This window comes from Nomascus leucogenys, chromosome 5, assembly GCF_006542625.1.
Source record: "Nomascus leucogenys isolate Asia chromosome 5, Asia_NLE_v1, whole genome shotgun sequence".
NCBI lineage: Eukaryota > Metazoa > Chordata > Mammalia > Primates > Hylobatidae > Nomascus > Nomascus leucogenys.
The window spans coordinates 60,928,759-60,956,333 of NC_044385.1; the positions used below are offsets into that span (position 1 = coordinate 60,928,759).

Consider the following 27,575-nt stretch of genomic DNA (forward strand, 5'->3'; position numbering starts at 1 on the left):
GCTCCTCCTGGGAAGCTTTCCTCCACTTTTCCCAGATTTCTTATAAACAGCGTGCTTGTAGCACCATGGCCACTCACACCCCCTGTGCAGATGGCATTGTGATCATCTCTCTCCTTGCCTATATTCTTCCCTGGAGCACAAGCTCTAAGGGTGGGAATATCATTGTATCCTCAACACCTAGCTGTCTTTTGGGCAAAGGAAATACAGGAAATAGTTGACAACAGAATTGAATTCAGGATCTTCAGTTCAGATTTCTTTCTTTTTTAGGATCTAAAAAATGTTTGTGCAGCCATTTGGACCTCAGTGTGAAGTGGTGATAAAAGGTGAAGTCCATTCTTCAGGAAGTAAACCCCTGCCACGTAGATCATGCTCAGACATTCTATTGATTTTGTCCAACAAACAGTTTCTTGCTTTGGAACATTTCCCTCTTGTTGGAAAACAGTGAGTGTCAAAGATGGACAAATAGTCAATCCACTGTTTGTACATGTATTGGAGAAGATTGTGAATTAGTGTTTGGAGGACAATTTTGTTGTAACAGGCACTGTCGAGGCTCAGTTGTAAACAACTGAAAAAGCCTTCTAGATGTTCATGTGTCTTGATTCAACCTTTGTTTAACATGTATTGCAATCCTGATTCTGGCTTCACCAGTTGCAAAGTGGTGTGACCACTCTGCACATGTGACCAACAATGCGGAAGCTGCAAAAGAGAGAGTATTATCACCTCAAACTTACAGCCACCTCGTATTTTCAAAAGCCAGCCAAGAGAGGTACTTACAGCGAGCTGTACAGAAAACATGAAGCCCATCTAGCCATCTCAGTGAGCTAAATTTCTCAATCATTCACCCATGGTTTTAGCAAAACCCACAGAAATAGATTTGACGCACTAGCCTTGGGTGTCATGGTTCCTGCCCACACCAAATGGGGCACCTGACAGAGAGGAGACCCTAAGAAATGGGATTTAATATTTACTGTAAAATTGGTTTTTTTGAGACCCCCTATATTATACAGATTTATCTTTAAAAGCACCTCTGGGAGAAACAGCTCTCAGAAACCTGTGGCAGGAATAGTTCCACTTCCCTCAAGGAGTAGCTAGCTAGTTCTTAACTTCTGAGCACATTTAACTGACTATATGACTCTATGGAAACCCAGCCTCTCCCATTTCCGCTTGATAACTATACTACTTGAAAATAATAGCCACTTTTTTTGTTTTGTTTTTTTTACAAAGTAAAAAGTAAATAAATAAAAATGAAAACTGTAAGTAATGTTTCTTTCAGATTAAGTCTTTCCCAGTCGTACCTGTGGAAGGCTTTGCCAGAGGTGCCAGTAGCCAAAGGTCTCAGCATTCTTTTTGAATACAAGACCGAGGAGGCATAGGCCACAGCTTAAATAATTTATTAGCTGCTGATTTTTCCAAAATTCGAGTAAGAGCTTTCTTTTAACAGACCAGCTTCTTCTTGTTTTTTGAGATGGTTAGGGGCTTGTGGAACTCATGGCTTGTCATACTTACCTTATAAATGAACTTGAAGGTGGTTCATGTGGTCGTCTTTATTTCCTGGGATGTATCCACACCAAATTGGACTGTCTTCCATCTAACTGGGAAAGTAAAGGTTCATTATAGGTGACAAAAATGGGCATGTTGGTGGTTCTACCAGATGGCTATACTTTCTTCATGGGCAGCCACGATCAATGTCCAGCTGCAAGTTGAGGCTCTGGCCAAGCACACGGCTGCAGCTTTGAATAATACACACTATGCTCTTACCCTTCTAACTGAGGACACCTCTCAGATTAGGCAGGTGGCCTTATCAAACCCTATGGCTTTGGACATTTTAACAGTGGGTCAAGGGGGAAATTGTGCTTTGATCAAAACCAAATGTTGCATTTTCCAGACTATTCACATAATTATTACCCAGGCTTAGAAAGGTTTAGACACTCATATCTGCCTTTGATGCACCATCAGTCAACTCCATATCAGCTTGGTTCCAACAATTGCCCAGTTTTTGGAAAGCCTTGTTTAGTTTACCTGGGATAATTTTACTTACTTTACTTTGCTATTGTTGAATATATTACGGTTGTACTCTTTGTATAGGAACGCAAGATAAGCTTACTCAATACTTTATTAAATTGGACACTTATTAATCTTCTAGGTGTCACATTTTGCTGGAACTCAGAGTTACAAACGACACTTACCATACCAACACTTTCTGACTGAGCTCCTCTTTACCCTGAATACAAGAGACCCTAATAGTTATGTGGAAATATCATTGCCCCTGTTCAGCATGAAAAAGTTACAGAAGACAGACCTTGATCCTTCTGCAACCCTTAGGATTAAGGGTCCTCTTGTAAAAAGGAGGGAGGATATATGTAAGAAGCATTCAAACCAGAGCAACTCCATTTTGCATAAGCGCTAAGAAAAATGAAGCTGGGATCTGTTGGGCTGCATTTCCAGGAGGTTAAGCATTCCTACCCTCAAGATGTTTACAATTTAGGGAACAGATTAATAATGTTGTCTAAACAGACTCAGGACTTAACAGACCCAGGAATGTCCTGATACCTTGAGAAAAAAAAGCATTCCTAGCTTTAAATATGCATTGTACCTAGGATGGATACTTTTTTCCTCCTACTTTTGGAAATGCCACACTCTTGTCTATGGAGTCACTATTCTTTCACTCCTTTAATAAAGTTGCTTCCATTTTACACTGTGGACTCGCCCCAAATTCTTCCTTGCATGAGATCCAAGAACCCTTTCTTGGGATCTGGATGGGGACCACTTTCTGGTAACAGGTGGAACTACCCTTCTGGGGTCTGGAGGATGGTGACCCTTTTCTCACAGCCCCACTAAGCAGTGCCCCAGTGGGAACTCTATATGGAGGCTGCAACCCCACAATCCCCCTCCACACCATCCCAGTTACAGGTTCTTTGTGATGGCTCCACCCCTACAGCAGGCATCTGCCTGGACATCCAGGCTTTTCTATAAATTTTCTGAAATCTAGGCAGAGGTTCCTAAGACCCAGCTCTTGCACTCTGTGCACCTGCAGGCTTAACACTATGTGGAAGCTGTCAAGGCTTAGATCTTGCACCCTCTGAAGCAGCAGCCCAATTTGTACCTTGACCACTGTTAGCCATGGCTGGAGCTATAGTGGCCAAAATGCAGGGCATCATGTCTCAAGGCTGCACAGAGCAGCAGGGCCCTGAGCCTGGCCCATAAAACCATTCAGTCTTCCTAGGCCTTCAGGCCTGTGATGGCAGGGACTGTCACAGAGGTCTCTGAAATGCCTCTGAGGCCTTTTTCCCATTGTTTTGTCTATTAGCAATTGACTCCTCTTTACTTGGGCAAATTTCTGCAGCCTGCTTGAATACCTCCCCTGAAAATGGATTTTTCTTTTCTACTGCATGGCCAGGCTGCAAATTTTCCAAATGTTTTAAGTGCTGCTTCTCTTTTAAATATAAGTTCCAGTTTGAGGTCATTTCTTTGCTCAGGCATGTGAGCATAGGCTTTTAGAAGCAACTAGGTCAAATCTTGAATGCTTTGCTGCTTAGAAATTTGTTCCACCATATACCCTAAATCATCTCTCTCAAGTTCAGTGTTTCACCAAGTCTTAGAGCAGGAGCATAGTGCCACCAGTCTCTTTGTCAAAGCATACAAGAGTGACCTTTACTCCAGTTCCAATAAGTATTTTTTATCTCCATATGAAACCTACTCAGCCTGGACTTCATTGTCCATATCACTATCTATCTGCATTTGGGTCACAACAATTTAACAAGTCTCTAGGGAGTTCAAAGTTTTTCCTCACCTTCCTGTCTCCTGAGCCTTCCAAACTGTTACAGGCTCAGACCATTACCCAGTTCTAATGCTGCTTCCATATTTCGAGGTATCTTCATAACAATGTCCCTCTCCCAGTACCAATTTTTGGTACTATTTCATTCTTGTATTATGAAGAAATGCCTGAGACTGGGTAATTTTTAAAGAAAAGAGGTTCAATTGGCTCATGGTTCCATTGGTTGTACAAGAAGTATGGCAACATCTGCTTGGGTTCAATTATGGTGGAAGGCGAAGGGGAAACTGGCACTTCACATGGCTAAGGTAGGAGAAAGAGCGGGGAGGTGCTGCACGCTTTTAAACATAATCTCATGGTAACTTGCTATTGCCATGACAACACCAAGGGGGATGATGTTAAACCGTGAGAAACTGCCCCCATGATCCAGTCACCTCCCACAAGGCCCCATCTCCAACATTCCAACATTGGGGATTACAGTTGAACATGAGGTTTGGGTAGGGACAGAGATCCAAACTATATGACTCTCTGGGCATTCCAATATATGCAGAAAAAAGCATTTGACAAATTCAACATTTTTTAATGATAAAAACTCTCCACAAATTAGGTATATAAAGAATATGCAACTATACAATAAAGGCCACGTATAATAGAGCCACAGCTAGCATCATAATCAACAGAGAAAAAAGATCTAGAACAAGACAAGGATGCCCTCAACACTTCTATTCAGTATAGTGCTGGAGGTCTTAGAACAATTAGACAACTGAAACAAAAGGCATCCAAATTGGAAAGAAAAAAGTTAAACTGTCTTTTTTTGCAGATGACATGGTCTTTTTTTTTCTGGAGGCAGAGTCTCTGTCACCCAGACTGGAGTACAGCGGCATGTTCATGGCTCACTGCAGCATCCACCTCCCTGCCTCAAGTGATCCTCCTGCCTCAGCCTCCCGAGTAGCTGGAACCACAAGCATGTGCCACCACAGATGGCTTTTTAAAAATTTTTTTGTAGAGACGTGATCTCACTGTGTTGCCCAAGCTAGTCTCAAACTCCTGAGCTCAAGCGATCCTCCTGCCTCAGCCTCCCAGAGTTTACAGGCATGAGCCCCCATAGCCATACAGAGAAAACCCTAAAGACTCCCCCAGAAAACTGGTAGAAAACAGTCGAATTCAGTAAAGTTGCAGGATATAAAATCAATATGCAAGAATCAGTAGCATCCTTATTTACTAACAACAAACTATCTGAAATAAGTAAAACAATCTCACAATAACCATAAAAAATACTTTGGAATAAATTTAACCAAGGAGGTGAAAGATCTCTACACTGAAAACTATAAAACATTAATGAAAGAAAACATAGTAACATTGAAAAAAATTAAAATTTGTATGGAACCCCAAAAGACTCTGAATAGCCAAAGCAATCTTGAGCAAAAAGGAATGAGCAAACATGGAAAAAATAAAGTTGGAAGCATCCCACTTGACCTCATAAAATACTAAATATACTTGACATATACATATATACACATATTTTTATATTATAATATATAATATATCGACCTCATACTACAAAGCTATAGTAACCAAAACAGCATATTACTGGCATTAAAACAGACACATAGATCAATGAAACAGAATAGAGAGCCCAGAAATAAAACACACTTACAGTCAACTAATGTTTGACAAAGGTGCCAAGAACACACAATGGGTCAAGCGTGATCTCTTCAAATGGTGCTGGGAAAACAGGATATCCACATGTAAAAGAGTCAAATGAGCCCGCGTGCTGAACCTTATTGAGAAATCAACTCTAAATGGATTAAAGACTGAAATGTCAGTAGTCCAAAACTATGAAACTACTAGAAAAAGACATACGGGAAAAGCTTCATGACATTGATGTGGGCAAGGACGTTTTGGATTTTACCCCAAAAGCACAGCCAACAGAAGCAAAAATAGACAAATGAGATTACAGCAAACTGAGATGCTTCTGCACAGCAAAGGATACAGTGAACAGAGTGGAGAGACAACCTACAGAGTGGGAGATAATATTTGCAAACCACACATCTGACAAGGGGCTAATATCCAACATATATAAGGAATTCAAACAACTCAATAGCAAGAAACAAATTTGAAAATGGGCAAAGGACCTGAATAGTCATTTCTCAAAGGAAGACATACAAATGACCAACTGGTGTCTGAAAAAATGCTCAACATCACTAATAATCAGGGAAATGCAAATCAAAACCGCAGCAAGATATCTCCTCACACCTGTTAGAATGGCTATTATCAAAAACACAAAAGGTAAGTGTTGGTGAGGATGTGGAGAAAAGGGCACCCTTGTACATTTTTTGGAATGTAATTTGTACAGCCATTATGGAATACAGTATGGAGGTTCCTCAGAAAATTAAAAATAGAACTACCATGTGATCCAGCAATTTTATTACTGGGTATATATCCAAAGGAAATGAAATCAGTGCTTTTGCACTCCCATGTTCATTTCGGCATTTTTCACAATAGCCAAGATGTGGAATCAACCTAAGTGCCCATCAGTGGATCAATGGATGAATGAATTTACTATTCAGCCATAAAATGAAGGACATCGTGTCATTTGTGACAACATGGATGAACTTGCAGTATGTTATACTAAGTGAAATAAGCCAGGCACACAAAGACAGATACCGCATATTCTGACTTGTATGTGAAAGCTAAAATGATGGAACCTAAAGAAACAGAGAGCAGAATCATGGCGGTTGAGATTGGGGAGGGCTGCATGTATGTTAATCAAATGATGCAAAATTTCAGTTAGAAGGAATAAGTTCAATAGATCTACCTTACTACATGGTGAGTTACACTTAATAACATTTGTACTCTTGAGAAATACTAAGAGAGTAGGTGTTAAGTGTTTTAACCACAAAAATAATCAAAATATGTGCTAATACATACGTTAATTAGCTAGATTAAGTCATTCCACAATGTATAGATACTTCAAAACACAATATTGTACACAGTAAATACATACAATTTTAATCTTTTTAAAAAGCATTAAAAAAGAAAGGAATGTTTCCTTATTTTTCTTCCCAGCCTACTGAAAGATGGGTAACAAGCTGAGTTGTGGGAAAAAAAAGCTCCATTATATGGAAAGGACACCAAATGTTTGCTTTGCCTTTCCTCTCAGCCCTGGGCCATAGGAAGCCGGTTGGTAACTAAGTGTCTATCAGCAGTTCCTAATGTAGGGAGATTAAAATATTTCATAATTTTTCAAGTTTCATCAGAATTCATTTTCTAAATTTCAGTTTAGGTTGAAATTCTTCCATAAAAATTAAGGCTCCTAAATAAATCAAGCAGCATGCTTTCATTTTACACAATGTAGCATTTTGATGAAATATCCTATATAATAAATGTCATAGTATATGGATAGGTGATTGGATGGTTTCAATTATTACTATCAAGTTGTTCACCAAGTCCTACTAATATTTCCTTTATGTTTAATGCATTTAAAGAAAAATAACTTTGTTCTGAGCAGAATACAGTTAGCTTTGCTTCACTACTTAAAATTAAGCTGCATCATTTTTACCTATGCAGATTTTGTACATTTGTGTTCAAACATAGTATCCTATAAAATTATTATTATTATTATTTGAGATGGAGTCCCACCCTGTTACCAGGCTGGAGTGTAGTGGCACGATCTCGGCTCACTGCAACCTCCGCCTCCTGGGTTCAAGCAATTCTCCAGCCTCAGCCTCCCGAGTAGCTGGGACTACAGGCACACACCACCATGCCCAGCTAAGTTTTGTATTTTTAAGTAGAGATGGGGTTTCACCATGTTGGCCAGGAAGGTCTCTATCTCCTGACCTCATGATCCACCTGCCTCAGACTCCCAAAGTGCTGAGATTACAGGCGTGAGCCACCATGCCTGGCCTAAAATTATATTTGAACCATCATATAAAGTAAGTCATAATTGTTCATCTAATAGCAAATCTCATTTACTCCAAGAAAATAACAGCAACATATTGTTGGATTATATGTATCTTCTAGAAAATGCCTACACCACTATATTCTGAATGAGCTAAAATAATAAAAAGACACAATTCTATATAATGTCCAGAGAATCTTGTTTTTGACTTCCTGGTTTGTTTAATACTGTTTCATTATATTGCTCTTTAAATATACCCTGTAATAAGTACAATATATTTCACTTTTGTTTTTAAAGAGGAACTTACATGTTTTCTTGCTATAAAATTCAGTAACTTCCCAATTTCCAAGCTATGGTATTTTTACAAGTAATTTTTGATATTTAATCAGAAATGACATTTGAGAGTTTCTTAATTTTATGAGCATGGAAGTGACAGAAATCATGTATATTAATCTGATAATAAGTTCTTAGAGACATTCCTTCAATGTTACTTATTAAATCTAAAAAGTGCTTATTTAAAAATCTGAGGCTAGGTGCAAGAATAGCTAAAATCTCATGCAATTATTGATATTTTGTTAGACAATGGTATGTTTGAAATCATACTATAAATACATTATTTCATTGTATACATTAAAATTTAACTGTATTTATTTGTCTTTTTTCTGCTATAGAACTTAACTGCAAGAAAAAATTTTTTTTAAGTTCTGGAAATACTTTAATTGGACCTTTAACATTAAACATCCATTTAAGTGAACAGATTTCATGGTACTGGACATAATACAGATTTTTTTAAATTTTTTTAATTGAACTTTTAAGTTCAGGGGTACATGGGCAGGTTTGTTATATAGGTAAGTTGTGTCATGGGGGTTTATTGTACAGATTATTTCATAACCCAGGTATTAAACCTAATACCCATTCGTTATTTTTCCTGATCCTCTTACTCCTGTCACCCTCCACCCTCTGATAGTCCCCACTGTGTTTTGTTTCCCTCTGTTAAGGGAGGAGACCACCCCTCATATTGTCTTGTGCCCAATTTCTGCCTCCAAAGAAAGAAGAAGTAAAAACTAAAAGGCAGAAATGAAATCCACAGGCAGACAGCCCAGCGCTGTGCCCTGGGTCTGGTAGTTAAAGATTAGACCCCTGACCTAACTGGTTATGTTATCGATATATTCCAGACATTGTATGGAAAAGCACTGTGAAAATCCCTGTCCTGTTCTGTTCCAATCTGATTTCCGGTGCATGCAGCCCCCAGTCACGTACCCCCTGCTTGCTCAATCGATCACGACCCTCTCATGCAGACCCGCTTAGAGTTGTGAGCCCTTAAAAGGGACAGGAATTGCTCACTGGGGGAGCTCGGCTCTTGAGACAGGAGTCTTGCTGATGTTTCCAGCCAAATAAACCCCTTCCTTCTTTAACTTGGTGTCTGAGGAGTTTTGTCTGCAGCTCATCCTGCTACACTATGTGTCCCTGTGTTCTCATCATTTAGCTCCTACTTATAAATGAGAACATGCAGTATTTGGTTTTCTGTTCCTGCATTAGTCTGCTAAGGATAATGGCCTCCAGATTCATCTGTATACCTGGAATGAACATAATCTTGGTTTTTTTATGGCTGCATAGCATTCCATGGTATACGTGTACCACATGTTCTTTACCTAGACTACCATTGATGGAGGCCATTATCCTTAGCAGACACCATTCTCACAGGAAACCAGAGCATGGCAATCCCTTATGGTTTTGTCTTGGGACCACGAACAAGGACCTTTGAGGCTTGTATTTTTGGTAAGGATTTTATGTTACCTATTTCTTCCTCCTTTTTTTCCTTCTTTTGCCTTGTGAGAAAAGTGGGGGCACACATATGTGAGGACAGTAGGCCTATTAGAACATCAATGTAAAAATAACATCTGAAACAATATTTCTGACAGTTAATTTTATGCATCAACACAACAGGGCCAAGGAACACTCAGATAGCTGGTGAAATATTCTTCTGGGTGTGTGTGAGGGTGTTTCCAGAAGAGATTAGCACTTGAATCATAGACTGAGTATGGACTATCCACCCTCACCAATGTGGGTGGTCATCGTCCAGTCCATTCAAAGTATAAATAGAACAAAAAGGCAAGTTAACTCTCTTGCTGGAACTGGCACATCCAGTTTCTCTTTCCCTCAGACTTTGGAGCTTCTGGTTCCTGGTCCTTGGATCTCAGACTGCCACTACACCACCAGCCTTCCTGGTTTCCAGCTTGCAGACAGAAGATCTTGGGACTCCTCAGCCCCTGTAATCATGTGAGCCATGTCCACACAATAAATCACTTTCTAGGCTGGGCACAGTGGCTCACCCCTGTAATCCCAGCACTTTGGGAGGCCAAGGTGGGCAGATCACAAGGTCAGGAGATGGAAAACATCCTGGCTAACACGGTGAAACCCCGTCTCTACAAAAAAAATAAAAACTACTTTCTGTATATCTATATATATCCTGTTGGTTCTGTTTCTCTGGAGAATTCTAACCAGTATAATATTTCTCTAGATGTCAGAGGAAATTCTGATTTAGTGAGTCTACAAGATATTTTATTTTATTTTTCTTTTTTTTTTTTTTTGAGACGGAGTCTTGCTCTGTCGCCCAGGCTGGAGTGCAGTGGCGCGATCTCAGCTCACTGCAGGCTCCGCCTCCTGGGTTCATGCCATTCTCCTGCCTCAGCCTCCCTTGTAACTGGGACTACAGGCACCCACCACCACGCCCAGCTAATTTTTTTGTATTTTTTAGTAGAGACGGGGTTTCACTGTGTTAGCCAGGATGGTCTCGATTTCCTGACCTCGTGATCCGCCCACCTAGGCCTCCTAAAGTGCTGGAATTACAGGCATGAGCCACCGCGCCTGGCCTCTACAAGGTATTTTCTTAAGAGAATGAAGTAAAGAAGGTGTAATCAGGAGCAGGACAGAGTTGGGGATAGAGGAATTGGGGAAATTGGGCTGCTGAGAAAGTTAATGCCAGGTGGAGGCAGTAGCTGGAGCAGAGAGAGAGGAGGAGGATCTTGATCTTTTCCTTTCCTTGCGTTGCCATTGTGATGACCTCTGTTGCTGTCATGGAAACCTTCTCGACTGACTTGGGAAAATGAAAGGAGGGAGGTGGTAGGACGACAAAAGGCAGTGCAGATCCCAGGAAACAGCAAAAGTTGAAGCTGTAAAGAAAATAACAGAGGCAAATCCTACAGGACAGATTTGGGAGGTATGAGAAATTTCTCTACCAGTTTTTCTGGGGCAGTTATTTCTGGAGCGATGCACACACACCAACGTAGACTGCATAGGCGTCCATGAGGACCTGTGTCTTTGTTCTACCCACTTGAAATTCAGTGTGCCAAATCCTTCTTTAAAAGCAATTAACCACGCTGGGCCTGGTGGCTCATACCTGTAATCCCAGCACTTTGGGAGGCTGAGGCGGGTGGATCACGAGGTCCAGAATTCAAGACCAGCCTGGACAATATGGTGAAACCCCATCTCTACTAAAAATACAAAAATTAGCCAGGGGTGGTGGTGGGAGCCTGTAATCCCAGCTACTCAGGAGCCTGAGGGGGGAACTGCTTGAACCCGGGAGGCAGAGGTTGCAGTGAGCTGAGATCAGGCCACTGCACTCCAGCCTGGATGACAGAGGGAGACTCCGTCTCAAAAAAAAAAAAAAAAAAAAAAAAAGGCAATTAACCATTTCCTAAACTGTTTTATAAATCTGTGTTTTCTTCTACCAGTTGAAATGAGTTGTATTTTGGTGGTCCATCTGGGCTTGTGCAATATTTAATAAATCATATCAACAAAGCAGCAGAAGGATAGACAAACTGCACGATGCTGTCTAGAATTGTTGGTATTTGAACAATCAGTCATATACTTATATTCCAGCAAATATTTTCACTGGATGCATCCAAATTTATACTTGACAGCTTGGTTTGATAAGACTTGGAGGACATCTTTATTAAAAACAAATGTAAGGAAAGGAATTTTCAGAAGAGACAACCTGGGCCCCCTGAGCAATGGTAAGAATGCAAGAGGAGATGATAGGCTTGGATGAGGTAGTGTTGGGAAAATGTGATTCCCTTCCCGCTGGTTGGGTCATTTTCTCTGTGAGGGTGAGGGTGGGGGTTTTTACTGCTAGAGAGCAACGCCTGCCAGGCCTGCTGCCAGAGCAATATGGGTTGCATGCTGGAAGCTCATATAAACACTTCCACCCATCAGCACTGGCTACTTCTTCCAGATTTGCTGTTGATAGTAAAATACTCTGTGTGTGTGTGTGTGTTTTCTTTAAATCGTGGTGTAATTTTTAAAAAATAAAACATGATTTGAAAATCGGGAGAGATCACATAGGAGCTCATTGTTTAGCGGTTTTGAGATAATAGGATGGTGATAATTAAGTTCTTTTCTGCTTCAGTGAATTCCTTTGCTTATGGTGCATATTGTCAATACCAATTTTGCAGATGCTCAATGGCACAAGAAAGAGAGTGCTTACTGTCCTTGGGTTTTATTTTTGTTGCTTTATAGAATTGTCAGGAATGAGTAATGTTATCTTTGAACACAGACGGCAGCCATATACATCTTTTCCCGTAAGAACTATATCATAAGAAGCACTCCTGAATATCACTTTAGTTACATGTTTTTATAATGGTACTAAAAATTAGTTGACAGATACAATTTATGTAGATGCATCTATCTATACAGGCAACACACGCAAAGTAACACACAATACAGTTGGCCACTGTGTCTGGTTCTCTGACTCAGTCACATTGCTAAAGAGACCACAGAGGCAGCTTCACTTTCAGTAGCAGCTGTTGACCTTGTATATTTTATTGTCACCAACTACCTAAGTTGAGCCTTCAACCTCACAAACGCATCACATTAAATCATAAGGTTTTGGACCTTGAGGGAATCTTAGTAATAACTGATCATTTTATAAATGGGAAATGGAGGTTTAGACCATAGGCCATGGTCAGAGTAAGGTCAGAATTCACGAGTGTCTGGGTTATGGCATGGGAAGGAAGTGGGCTTCGTGGACTGCCATTTGCTAAAACTGCTCAGAGGCTATGTCTTCGTTATGTTGTTTTGTCTGAATATGGACTATAGGCTATTGTTTAAAAGATTCAGGCTGATACAGACATATTCAAATTCAGCTGCATATTTATTTTCTAATTGACAGTTAAAGATTGTATATGTTTATGGTGTACAACATGATTTTATTTTTGGGGGGTGTTCAGAGTCTCTCTCACCCAGGCTGGAGTGCAATGGTGTGATCTTGGCTCATTGCAGCCTTGATCTCCAGGTCTCAAGCAGTCCTCCTACCTCAGCCCCCCAAGTAGCTGGGGCTATAGGTGCATACCACCATGCCTGGCTATTTTTTATATCTTTTGTAGAGACAAGGTCTTGCCATGTTGCCCAGGCTGGTCCTGAACTCTTGGACTTAAGGGATCTGCCTGCCTCAGCCTCTCAAATTGCCGGGATTACAGGCGTGATCCAACATGATATTACCACGGTGCTTGGTCCAACATGATATTTTGATACGTGTATACCTTGTGAAATGGCTGTCAAGCTAATTAACATATGCATTACCTTGCATACTTTTTTTGTGGTGAAAACATTTAAAATCTTCTCTTAGCAATTTTCAAGAATACAATAAATTGTTATTAACTGTAGTCACTATGGTGTACATTAGATTTCAAACTTATTCTTCCTTCTCACTGAAATTTTGTACCCTCAGACGATCATTTCTGGAATCCACTGCCACCCCACCATTGGTAACCACCATTCCACTCTCCACTTCTATGATTTTGACTTTTTTAGATTCCACATATATTTCACATATCTGTCTTTCTCTTCCTGGCTTATTTCATTTAACACAATGTCCTCCAGATTCATCCATGTTGTTGCGAATCATCTGCATATCTCTGAGCTGTTCTTACCCTTATTCCCAACTCCAAACACTATACACAGAAATGAATTGAAATGAAGTACATGAAACATTTGACTGTTATAGGAAGTCCAAGAATATCATCTACAATAATTACTGGATCCATGGCTGGATTTTCCCAGATGGCATTTGGATGCTTGCTTGGTGGCCTGAAGATAAACTGGAAAGTAGTACAGCAACTGCCAGTAAGTGCCAAATAATCTCATACCTAATGCCACCTCTGAAGTTGCACATGACTGTGAGCAAAGACCAAGAATCATGCCCATGAGTCGTTATCCTGGCCTCCAATCATTCCTCATCTTGCTGACTCTTAAGAGCCACTTGTCCAGGCATAGTGGCTTATGTCTATAATCCTAGCACTTGGGAGGCTAAGGTAGGAGGATTGCTTAAGCCCAGGAGTTCAAGACCAGCCTGAGCAGCATAGCAAGACCCTGTCTCTAGAAAAAAATTTTTTTTTTAATTAGCCAGGCATAGTGGTGCATGTCTGGTCCCAGCTACTTGGGAAGCTGAGACAGGAGGATCATTTAAGTCCAGGAGGTTGAGGCTGCAGTGAGCCATGATCACATCAGTGCATTCTAGCCTGGGCAACAGAGCAAGACCCTATTTCAAAAAGTTTAAAAAAAAAAAGTCACTTGAAAATATTTATCATTAAGATGTGATATTCTTATCTAGGTTTCTTCTTTTTTTTTGCTCCTTCTCTTCCTTCTTTTCTCCCTTCCTTCTTATCCCCATCCTCCTCCTTCTGAGTGCATATTATACATCAGGCATTTTTTTTTTTTTTTTGAGACACAGTCACACTCTGTTGCCCTGGCTGGAGTACAGTGGCAAGATCTTGGCTCACTGTAGCCTCTGCCTCCCTGCAGCCCCCGCCTCCCAGGTTCAAGCGATTCTCCTCCCTCAGCCTCCTGTGTAGCTGGGATTACAGGTGCCTACCACCATGCCCGGCTAATTTTTGTATTTTTAGTAGAGACAGGGTTTCACCATGTTGGCCATGCTGGTCTCGAACTCCTGAACTCAGGTGATCCACCTGCCTTGGCCTCCCAAAGTGCTGGGATTACAGGCATAAGCCACTGCACCCAGCCTCCATCACTGACTTTCTGATTCTCCATAATTTGTTGAAGTCTTTGTCCTTTACTGTTTCCTGAGGAAACCCCGAAAGAGGCTGTGGTCTGAACTTTCCCCTAACTCCTATCTTCTGCCTGCTGACCACCCTGGTGCTTCCCCGTGTGGCCTGCATGACATGTGCACTTCCTGTCCCTAGGACCTGTGAGTGCAATAAACTCTGTCTTCCTGAGCCTCTCTTTTTGTGGCTGCACCTGACTGACCATCTCATAAAAAATACAAAATATCTTGTCTCCTAGCCCTGCATGACCAAAGCAGCCTACGTGCACAACGTGCGGCTGAACATTCCACTGGATTCAGAGAGGAACTCAGGAGTTGGTCATAGCTATTGATGAGGCCATGGCAACCTTGCGCCTGATCTGGCAGTACAACCCACTGCCCAGACTCTGTTGTTAATTTCCAGGCAATGTTCCCTGCTGTTATTCTTGCAGCCCCTTCTCTCTTGTTCTTGTTAGTCTGGAGGTCCTTCCTTTGAACTTGACATCTTTCCATGCTCTCAGCCATCCTCTTTTCCCTTTATTATTTTACCAGTATAAAATATTAATTCCATAAACAATCCCCTATCAACCTGCTCTTATCTTCCCTAAATTTTCACAGATATTATGAAGCATACATGTCTGTATAGTTTAGGGCAAGATCAGAACTAGAAATACAAATTTTGGAGATATCAGATACACGTGTTTTTATAGCTATGTGTTTTGATGAAATCATCTGCAGAAGAGGGACTGATACAGGTTTTGTGATACTTAAATCTTTTATGCATTTGAGGGTTTTCTGCAAGACAGAATATATAATTATCAATCAAATTCAAGTTTATAAAAGTGAATTTTACTTAGGGTAAATTTAGAGTATTAGAATGAACATTTACTTAGAATCTACACGAATTATAATTTTTAACTGTTGAATAAAATACCACAAACATCATAAAACCCAGAAAAATTATATTTGCATTAATTCACCACCTGATACACTCCTATAATATTTCCCCACCTGTTTTGGCTATATATTCTTTAGTCACATCTTTATATGACAATAATTTTGTAATATTTTCCATAAGGGAATAGGAAATTCAGTCTGTCCTCTAACAGGCTTATGGAACTTAAAAAAAAAATAGTTAAAAATGTTTCTTTTAGCATCACCAGTTTTTATTCTCAATATGCAAATTTTTAGGATTGTTTTCAAATGTGGGAAAATCTCCTTGAGTATTTTTTAAATATATAAACTATAAAATATCAGAGTATTTGAAGTTTTCATTCTCAGTGATTATTTTTTTCCTGATATTTGTTTGTTTATTTTTTTATTTAGTCCCAGAATAGTTCAGCAAACCACAGATCACAAACCACATCTGCTGCTTGGTTTTAAATGGCTCATAAGATAAAAATATATTTTACATTTTTAAATGGGTAAAGAAATCAAAAGAATAATAATATTTCGTGACACACGAAAACTGTAGGATAGTCAAATTTCAGTGTTCATAGGTAAAGTTTTATTGGAACACAGTCAAATTTATTTGCATAGTGTCTACAGTTGCTTTCACATTACAATGGCCATATAGCTCATGAAACGAACTATTTACTGTCTTGCCCTCTATAGAAAAAGTTTGCTGACCCATTGCCTAGAATATATGCATAAACAAAAATAACCAATTAACTAACAATTATCAAATCCTTGCCACAATATCAAATCCAACTATTTTTAAAGGAGTTCAAAGTACTTTATGTTTTAATTTAATTCTCATATACTCCAGTGGTCCATTTTATTCAAACTTTCTTGGCCACAGTCACCAGCCAGCCAGTTACTGCTGTGGGTGGAACATCAATCTTGAGATCCTTGGACCAGCATCCACTGATTACCCTTGTGCAATGACTAATTTTAAATACTCTGGATTGACAAAATTTCATTAACCAAGTGGTTGTTGGTGGATGCACTTGCTGTAAGCAGTTTATCATGCATTTTATGTTATTATTAATTAGATTATTCATCAAAAGCCAACTCTTTACTCTTCCCGAAATTTATTTTTACTCAATGAATTATTGTTTTTAATATGATCTGAACAATTTCTTGTTGCAATTCACTTCTTAAAGTCAGAGTAACCTCTATTGATTTCACTGACCATCTGTGCTGATTTTGTTTCACATTCTATTCGTTTCTTCCAAATTTTATTATCTTTAAAATAAATAAATTTAAATAGGACAAAAACTGTCCTTTGTGTAAATTCAAATCAGGAATCTGTAATTTCTCACTTGTGTTATTGAAATAGTCAGTGTGTATTTAAGTTGCGGGTAAATGGCATTTTCTCAGCTCACTTTTTCCTTAGCTGGGTTTTATTCCCCCACCACTGTCAACAAAATATAAATCTGAAAACTAAAATTAAATTAATATCACTAACTCTTTCAGTCTGGTTTCACTTAGCTGGATTCCCAAAGAAGTGCTTGGCTACTTCAGTAACCTCTGATAGAAGGAATTACGGAGGAAGCCATAGTGGAAAAAGACAAGGATTATCTGGTAATGATTAAAATATCTAATTTTTCTTAATATTTTACTAATACCATATGGTGATATGAACACATTTTGAGGGCCTTTGCTCCTCATGTAACATAAAGTCACCTCCCAAAATGAGGCATTGTATATAAAAAAGCCCTACAATAATACTCCAGGGAATCTCTATTATTTAGAGATAGTTTAGAGGAGATGTAACAAACAAACAAAAAAAGACTGAGAAGAAGATAAAAAAATCTATCCAGTGGGATAAAATTCAGATGAAGGTATTAACTGCATTTGAGGCAGGCTACAGACATGGGTAGTATTTAAAATAGGTTTTAGGGGGTGGATAGAGTACATAAAAACTCACTTAAATTATGGAACATTTTTATTAGTTTCTTGTACTTAACCATACATCCTTTCAACTTTACATTAATCTATCTAACCCTTTATACATTAACAAATGAAAGTTCTTAGCACACTTGATATATTTATAAATTTGAGTATTAAACTAACTCAGAGAACTCATACAACCTTTCACATCAAAGTATATTATTTATCTAATTAATTATAATAAAACCACAAAGCATTAGTTATTGAAGCAGATTCTTAAGTATATAAGGTGTTATTAATAGTTATAAAACGCAGTATAGGGAACGATAAGTAGGTGATGATGATCAAGTCTCACGGAAGCCCTTGCAATTTGTTACACTGAGGACACTCTTTAGTGAATTTGTACTTGCAGAGATCACACACTAGATATTAATTTCTCTACTACTGTCTGCAGAATGTAATGTTTAAATATTGTAATCGATTTCTAATACTATTTGCTATTTCAGCCTTCCTACAATTATTATTAAATAGAGAAAAAAGATTGTAAACAAGAGAGAACTATGAACACTTGAATCCACATACATTAACTATCAAGGCTGAGACTTAATCATTTGTTTTAGGGAATTATTGCCCAAAAAGATAAGACTTAAAGTCAGCAAAAAAAACTTTACTGCTTGCTTCAAGAAATTCCTGAAAACCAATTTATCTGAGTAAACAATTTGCTCATCTGGGCAAATAACTTTCCTATCAGCAAAATATGTGCTCACCTGCACAAAGAGCTTGCTTAGCAAGCAACAGTTTAGTGATCAAGACTCACTTGAGGCTGGGCACGGGTGGTTCAGGACTGTCATGCCAGCACTTTGGGAGGTGTAAGCAGGCTAAGGTTGTGGGTACCAGATAAAATGCAGCTTCAACAATTGTAAACTACTCAGGAAATTCTTGTACTCTCAGGCTCTTCTCTGCACTTGGTATTCTCTGCTCCTGTTTCCTTCCCATTCCCTCTTACCTAGATTCTCCATTCGGAGTGATGACTTAGTTTGTTAGATAACCGACCTGACTTGGACTTCACTCCTGCCCCCTACATTCAGCCTCTTAGACCATGGTCCTTGACGTCAGCAGTTGGAGACCAGCCTGGCTAACATGGTGAAACCCTGTCTCTACTAAAAATACAAAAATTAGCCAGGCATGGTGGCACGTGCCTGTAATCCCAGCTACTCGGGAGGCTGAGGCAGGAGAATCGCTTGAATCTGGGAGGCGGAAGTTGCAGTGAGCTACGATCGCGCCCCTGCACTCCAGCCTGGGCGACGGAGCGAGACTCTGTCTCAAAGAAAAAAAAAAAGACTCGCTTGAGAGGGTGGCGAGCGGGAGAGGGGAAAAGGTGGTGGGGAAAAGATTAGGGGTAGATGGAACGGGGAAAGAGGGCAGCGAGAGGGAGGGGGAGATAGGGAAAAGAGGGTGGGAAAAAGACTGAGGAAAAGTTTTTGGATAGATGGAGGCAGAAAAGAGGGTGGCGGGAGGGGGAAAAGACAGTGCAGGAAAATGTTCTTGGATAGATGGAGGGGAAAAATAGGGTGGTGAACGGGATAGGGGAGAAGGTATGGGGAAAAGATGGTGGAGAAAATAATACTTGGGTAGACGGAGCCAGGAGAGAGGGTGGGGAGAGGGAGCTGGGAGAAGACCGTGGGGAAAAGGGAGTGAGAAAAAGATGATGGGGAAAAAGACCTGAGGTAAATGGAGGGGAAAAGACTGGCGAACAGGAGTGGGGAGAAGCCGTTGGGAAAAGACGGTGGGAGGAAACTTTGGGTAGATGGAGGGAAAAGAGGCTGGTGAGGAGGAGCCGGGAGAAGGCCTTCAGGAAAGACGTGGGGAAAATGTTTTTGGGTAGAAGGAGGAGAAAAGACTGTGGTGAGTGGGAAGGGGAAAAACAGGGAGGCGAGAGGGAGAGAGGAGAAGGCTTTGGGAAAAGACAGAGGCAAAAAGAGTGGGGGAAAAAGGTTTTGGGTAGATGGAGGGAAAAAGAGGGTGGCAAGGGGCGGGGGGGGAAAGGCGTTAGGAAAAGACAGCGGGGTGGATAGAGACTAGCTTAAAGACCTTGCCTTACCCACCAGACTACTGTAGTCTCACACATTTCCCAGTTCAAATCAGTTCCCCATTGTTATGAACTGCATGTTTGTGTCACCCCAAAATTAATGTCACAATCCTGGCACCCAATATGTTGGTGTTAGGAGGGGGAGCCTTTGGGAAATAATTAGGTCTTGAGGGTACAGCACCCTCATGGATTAGTGCCCTCACAAAAGGGACACTCTTATAAGAGAGATTGCTTCCTCTGTCTCTGCTCTCTGTCGTGTGAGGCCACAGTAAGGAGGTGGCCAAATGCAGGAAGAAGGCCCTCATTGGAAGCCAGCCATGCTGCATGGCTCTGATTGCAGACTTCTAGCCTCGAGAACGACTGGAAATAAATGTGTATTGTGTAAGACACCCAGTCGCTGGTAACTTATAGCTGCCTGAGCTCACTAAAACACGCATCTTGAGCTATCTACCATAAATGATTGTAGTAAGTTTTCAAGACTTCATAAATTTCTTCTGTGGCCATCACTCCTTTGCTAAGAAGCACTATTGTCTCTTATTGCAGTAAGTTAAATGAACTCACCATTATTTGATTGACAGGTTATGACAGTTGTCTTATTTGGGACTCAAGAACCAATAATCTGATGAGAAATGAAATGCATGATATGCCATTTTATCCTTACACTCAGAAGGAAAATCTGTCTAAATATTAAAGGATTAATGTGGTACTAAAAAATGAACCTTAAACCCTGCCACTGATACAGAAGCTGTCTCTCTCAGAGTTCAATGAACACTTCAAGAGAGTATTTCCAACAATGTTTAGATAACCACCACCCTAGAACATTTAGTGGGGAGACATTCTATTCTCCTTTTTCTGATAACTTGGTCAGAAGTGATTGACTGTACAAATGGTACTTCTCAGCTAAAATCTTCCTTACGAACCCTTTCTTGAAGAGAAAATATGTTTTCAGGCTGTATCAGTCAAAACAAAATGTCATAGAAGGGGTGGCATTAAAATCATTTATTTCTCACAGTTCTGGAGGTTTGGGAATCTAAGATGAAGGTGGCAGCTGGATTGGTTCCTGGTGAGGGCTTTCGTCCTGGTTTGCAGAGACCTGCCTTCTCTCTGTGTCCTCACATGGTCGGAAGAGAAAAGGTTGGGGGAGCCAGTGGGGGAAGAGAGAGAGAGAGACAGAGATAGAGAGAGAGAGAGAGATAGGGTTCTCCTGTCTAAACCCATCATGAGGGCCCCACTCTGACGACCTCATCTAACCCTAATTACCTACAAAAGGCCCATCTCCAAATACCATCACATTGGGGGTTAGGGCCTCAACAGAGAAATTTGGGGAGGACACAGACATGCTGTCTACGATACAAGTGGAAACCCATCTCTTCCTCACCACTGGCGGAGACCACACTCTGCAGCCATGGAGACAGTGGAATGTTCTTCCTACAACTGGATCCATCTCCCCTAGGAGAGGGGGCAAGGAAGGAAAACAAAGCTGCGAGCACTGAAGAATATTAACAAGAGAATAAGGTTGCCAGATTTAACAAATAAAAAATGCCAGCCAGGCGCAGTGGCTCACACCTATAATCCTAGCACTTTTGGAGGTTGAGGTGGGCAGATCACCAGAGGTCAGGAGCTCAAGACCAGCCTGGCCAATGTGGCAAAACCCTGTCTCTACTAAAAATGCAAAAATTAGCCAGGTGTGGTGGCGGTTTGGTTCCAAATGAGTGCCTGTGCTGGGATGGATCACCCCCTCCCTGCATAGCCCATGGAACTTACACTTTCCTTTTGGAGCCCTTGGTGGCTGGTGTCAGGGCACCTCTGAGCAGATGGCCCTGGGGATGGAATAGGGCTGGCCCGAGGCACCACAGCAGCTAGCATGGCCAGGGTCTCCAACCTCCCAGCCACCCCTTTCTGTTGTGTTGAAGGACAGGGGTGGGGGGGTTGCTGTCAGTCCTGGGAGAGGAAAAGTGGTGAGACCTGCCTGGCTCCAATCCAACCCCTGCCACTTGCCAGCAGCCCCTCCAAAGCAGGGGCCTGCCACACCAGTCCAGAGGGCCATCCACACTGGTCCCTACCTGCTCCAAATGTGTAAAATTACCTCACTGAAGAGAGAAGGAAGAGCAGGTGCTGTCCTAAGTCACTGTGTAAATGAGTGGAGTGTGTAAGACCAAAGGCAAAAGGGAACTGAGCATAAGCACTGCACTCTAGCTGATAAGGAGCTTCCCATAGGAAGTTGAGGGGAGAGAGCAGCCCTTTTGTGCTATTATCATGCCCCAGAGCTGCAGAATGGTAGAAGGATGCAGCAGGGAGACAGACATAAGGCTGGTCTTGGAGCAAGGGGTGGCTGCAGCCAGGTGGAGCAGCAGGCTGGGGCATTTCCTGGTCACAGAATCACTTCTCTCCCAGCCCCACGGCAGCCTGGGCCAAGTGAGAGGAGAATCTCCCACTCCGTTCCTTCTCCAGGCAGGGCCTGCAAACAAGGGTTTTTTGGTCAAATGCCACTGATAGAAAGGTAAAATATTCATATTATTATCTAACACTGCACCAGGAATAAAGTTCAGATGGGTTAAAGTCCTACATATGAAATGCAAAACTTTAAAACATTTAGAATAAACTATAGTGAAATAGCTTTATGATGTTAAAGTACAGAAAAGTTCCTTTTTCTTTCTTTTTTTGTTTTTTTTTTTTGTTAGATGGAGTCTCACTCTGTTGCCCAGGCTGGAATGTAGTGGCTCACTGCAACCTTCACTTCCCAGGTTCAAGCGATTCTCCTGCCTTGGCATCCTGAGTAGTTGGGATTACAGGCACACGCCACCACAGCGGGCTAAGTTTTGTATTTTTAGTAGAGATGGGTTTCACCATGTTGGCCAGGCTGGTCTTGAGCTCCTGACTTCAAGTGATCCACCTGCCTCGGCATCCCAAAGTGCTGGAATTACAGGCATGAGCTACTGCACCTGGCCTATAAAAGTTTCTTAAGCAAGACATACAAACATAAACCACATAAAATTGAAGTTTGATAAAGCTGACTACGTTATGATTAATAGCTTCTATACAACAAAAGGTGCCACAAACAAAGCTGAAAGTCAAAAGACCAGCCACACTCAGGAGGAAATATTTGCTATAATCATAACAGAGAGATGATGGTTATCCATCTCATATAAAAAGCTCACACAAGTCAATAAGACAAATAGAAGTGAAACATTTATGAATAGAGTGGAGCCCTGGTATGTCATTTACCAATCCCATTATCTTTTCTCCTTGACAGTCTTATCAATCATGTTTGATATCTTTACCACAATGCATCCTGTTGTTTTAGTAAAGATATATATGTTTACATAGGCATGTTTACTGTATAACAAACTTAGTGAAAACCAGGCAAATGATACAAACTCGCAATTAATGAAGAGGAAACAAGACACGCAATGACCTGAAAAGATGCAGCCTCTCCCCATTTACCAGGAAAATGCAAATTAAGGTAACCTTTTGCTTTATAGTCATCAGATTAACAAAGATTAACAATCTAAGAGTAACAAAGCTGGCAGTGGGCAAGGGAGCGCTAGGCCCATGCTAAAGGGAAGGTTCGCTGGTTCCACCCTGTGGAGAGCCATTTGGCTACTCCTAGTGAAGCTGGAACCAGGCATGTTCCTCCACCTGGCAAGTCCCTCTCTCTAGACTGGAGACCTTGTAGCATGTTTGCACAAGAAGGTCTCCCCAGGAATGTGTCCACTGCCCCCCTTATGACAGTGACCCATGAGGGCTGGCAAGTGAACACAGGCTATACATCCGTGGCGTATGTGTACAAAGTACTATCCAGTAGTTGGTCTGCCATACACATGACAGGCCAGTGTTCATCATCCAGCGTGTGTAAAGAACTCACAGAAATTAGTAAGACAGAGGCATCTGCAACAGTTGGTCCTGCACAGACGCGGATCAATCTGCAAATGCAATGCTGAGTTAAAAAAGAAACAAGGGGCACACATGATATGCACGTCGGATACCATCTGTGTAAAGTGTTACAACATATCTTTACTAAACAACGGGATAGATTGTGGTAAAGATATCAAACATGATTTAGAAGGCTGTCGAGGAGAGAGGAAAATGGGATTGGTGAATGATATACCAGGGGTCTACTCATAATCTATTCATAATGTTTCACTTCTAAAAATGATTACCTAAAGCTAATATGGCAGAATGCTGATATTTGTCCAGTCCAGGTCGTGGGTTCATATTACCCTATGTAATTTGTCCTTGAGTGTTGGAACTATCCCATAATAAAACACTACGACAAAGAAGACAGATCATGAAGAAAAACAAAACCTAAGCAGAAATACAAGAAATCAAAAGATGCTAGGGTCGCAGAATAGGGTGGGAAAGCCAGTGGAGTCAGGACGGGCTTGAAAGGGAGAAACCATCACAGAAGCAAGCAGGGGAGACTGCTGGAGGGGGCGTCAAGGACATTTATTCATTCAACAATCAATCACTGAGCACTGTGAGTCAGGACCTGGGGACTCAGAGGCGCCTCCCCGCGGGGAGAGAGGCAAACAGCCAGGAAGAACAAGTCCAGAAGATTTCAGATTTTGCTGCTGAGGGCCGTGGAGGGCTGTGCCTGGTGGTGCGGCGGGGACTGGACGGGTGGGCTTGCTCTGTAGGAGTGGACCCAGGACCCACGACAGCAGGGCCAGCGCTCAGAGCCTGGCCAGCTTGGTGCCGGCAGCGGGAGTGGCCAATGCAGCACTGGCTGGACGGGGCTTGGTGGGGGCTTGGTGGGCCTGGGAAGAGAAAGGCGCCTACTTGGCTGGGGGATGAGAGGAGGCTCCGGTCCTCTCCAGCCGAGGTGTAGACCTGGAGCTCTCGCTAGAGCTGGAACAGGTGACCTCCATGGGTGTTTGAGCGGGGACATCAGGGCCACCCAGGACGTGCGGGGGAGCTGTGGGTAGGGAGCGAGCTTCCTGGGGAGCTGGAAGCCCAGCCGGGAAAGGGAGCCTCAAGCTTTGGGAAACATCAGAGTGGCAACCTTATGCAGTGGCGTGGCTTAGGAACCAGAGGGAGAGCAGAGGAGCATGGAGATAAAGGCGCTTAGGGAGGAGAGGCATCTTTCTGTTTCTGCCTCCAGAGAAAAGAAAAAGAAGAAAGAAGAACAACAAAAAAAATGAAAATAATTCAAGCATGGATGGGTTTGGGCGGGACTGGGAAATGGAGGGCTCCAAGCGGTAGAGCAGAAGGTCCAGCGTAGGGAGATGAGGTGGGAAGGGCTGGAAAGAAAGCCAGGATGGGCCCAGCCTGAATCACTGTGGCAGGGTTCCTCAGGGGTTGCCCAGGAAACTGCCACAAATCTCGAGCTCATCTGTAGTGGTGAAGGGGGGATGAGGGGAAAACCTGGAGAAGCCACCAGCTGGTGGAAAGGTCCTGGGTCCCCCTCACCTTCCAAATTTCACCTGGCTCCTCCCATTGCCAACCCCACTGGAGCCATCCAGGGGACGGGGCCTGGGGGTCCTTCCTGTCTTCTCCCTCTCAACACAGGAAAGAACTTGAAACCGGGGAAATGTGGAGTGGATGCTGGACAAACCATCCAGCCCGAAAGACAGGAGAATGAGGACAGTCCCTGTCGCAGAGAAAGCCACCAGCCCGGGGGCCAGCCGAGCATGCTTTGCTCCGGGAACACTTTCTTGACCAACACCGCGCCGTGAGAGATGGCAGAAGAGGGTCCTGTAAGCCTCCTGAACCTGCCGATGGTGCAGTGCCGGTTAAGAGAATGTTCTCGCACACAGGAGAAGCAGGCCGAAGGATGCTGGGTGAAAGGCCATGGACCTGCTAAAATTCTCATAGATTGTTTTTATTTCCTGTAAAAATAAGACCAGATCCCACTGGTGACAAGTGCCATGACCAGGACTGAGTTATTTGAGGTTGCAGGACAAAAGTCTCTGTGTTCTTGCTACTGTTGGCTAAGGGCCATTCCCACTTCCGGAGGCTGCTCCGTTCCTTGGTGAGTGGCCTCGCGGCTCCACGTCCTGGCCAGCGCTGGAGGGCCGAGTCTTCTGGCTCTCTAGGGGGCTCCCCCTTTGCTCCCAGCAGGCGTCTGTTTACCACCCAGAGCAGTGTTTGATGCCAGGCCCTTGAAGTCTTCGGTGTTCTCGGCACCCTTGGGACCCTGCACAGATGGAGCGACCCCATGGTGGAAAATCCTTGCTGTTCTGTGTCACGCGTGTTCCTCAGACTGCAGGCCGCTGTGCACCCTCCCCACGGGCAGTGCCTCCTTCCTGTCTGCTGGAGGAGGCTTCTGGGGGCCTCTTCTGTGGCTCAGGCTCTGCACATGGCTGGACAAGAGGAACTTGCTTTGTCAAAGGTGCACAGCGCTTTGAATTTAAAGTGCACGACTCAAGTGCTGTTTCCGGGAGCATCTCGGGGCTTGGCCCAGGTGCCTCATGACCTCTACAGGCTCGGTCACTGCCTTTCCGGAAACATTCTCTTTGAGATGCGTCTGTGCATATTGAAGAAAATCCATCAGCACCATTTTCTTTAATTTTCAGTTCCTATTAGCAGTAATGACCAGAGTGTTCCCCAGGGCAGGGCAGGTGGGGTGAGGGCAGATCCCCTGGCTCAGCCTGTCCATTTCTTCTGCCCTACTGGGGTTTAGATTATAGTTCAATTCCATTTTAATCCACTTCCAATTCAATTCCATTCAGTTCAAATCCGAATTCCATTCCATTCCAATCCATTTTCATTCAGTCTAACTCAATTTCATTTCAGTCCAGTTCGAGTCCACATTTAGTTTCTATTTTGCTTAATACAGGTTCACAGACCTTCCACTGTGCTCCAGCCTCACGCTGGGCACTGAGGGAGGTGGGAGCTGGTGGGAGCCAGGACAGTGGGACCCATTGCGGAGATGTGGGGGAACAGGCCTCACCCAGAAATGGCCACTGGAAGAAGCAGGAGCGTGTGGGGGCCACAGGACAGGAAATCCATCCCTGTTCCTTAATTGAGCCACCCACATGAGCGTGACCCATGCTCAGGCCAGTGCTCTTGCCTGGACCCGTCATGGTGGTTTTCCCAAGCACATCCATGGCCACTGTCCTGTGGGTCAAAGGCATGGCCAGGCCAGTGGGAAACGTGGATTAAACACATTGGCCATTTTACTACAGTCCTTCCCAGAGTGTCCTGGACACTTATGGGCATTGGCAGCTTCTAAGAAGGGACACGTGTAGTTCCGGGGCTGCAGAGGGCAGAATCTAGCTGGGAGCCAGCTGGCCACTGCTGGGCGGATGGTCAGGGTAGAGCTGCTGTCTCCCAGCATGGAAGGAGGGTCAGTGTGTCGTGATGGCCTGGCTCTGGGGTACTTCCTGGTCCTGCTACCATACCCCAACAAATTTGGACTGAAATTCTTCCACACAGAGCAAAACTGAGTCAGAAGCCTGTGTAGTGTGTAGGGGGAAAAAGGCTAAAACAAAGTTCTATAACTGATCGACTGTATGTATAAGCAGGATTGATTCTTGGTGTCCTAGGTCATGAACAAAGGAGAAAGAGTTTTGATTTCTGTAACAGTGTATTGGCTTTGTCAGAGGGCTAAGAGAAGCTGCTCAGATGAGTACATTTAAAAGAGATTTTTTGGCTGGGAGCGGTGGCTCACGTCTGTAATCCCAACACTTTGGGAGGCCGAGGTGGGCAGATCACGAGGTCGGGAGATCGAGACCATCCTGGCTAACATGGTGAAACCCCGTCTCTACTAAAAATACAAAAAAAAAAATTAGCTGGGCGAGGTGGCAGGCACCTGTAGTCCCAGCTACTCAGGAGACCGAGGCAGGAGAATGGCAGGAACCCAGGAGGCAGAGCTTGCAGTGAGCAGAGATTGCACCACTGCACTGCAGTCTGGGTGACAGAGCGAGACTCTGTCTCAAAAAAAACCAAGAGATTTTGGCAAGGCCCTGTCTCCAAAAGGAGACTTCTTAAAGATGAC

The 27,575-nt window shown here is 42.7% G+C and overlaps 1 pseudogene; it reads left to right on the plus strand.

The window, feature by feature from the left end:
* LOC115835053 overlaps positions 1-24,464 on the plus strand; it is a 68,503-nt pseudogene extending 44,039 nt beyond the window's left edge.
* Positions 24,465-27,575: the final 3,111 nt, after the last annotated feature.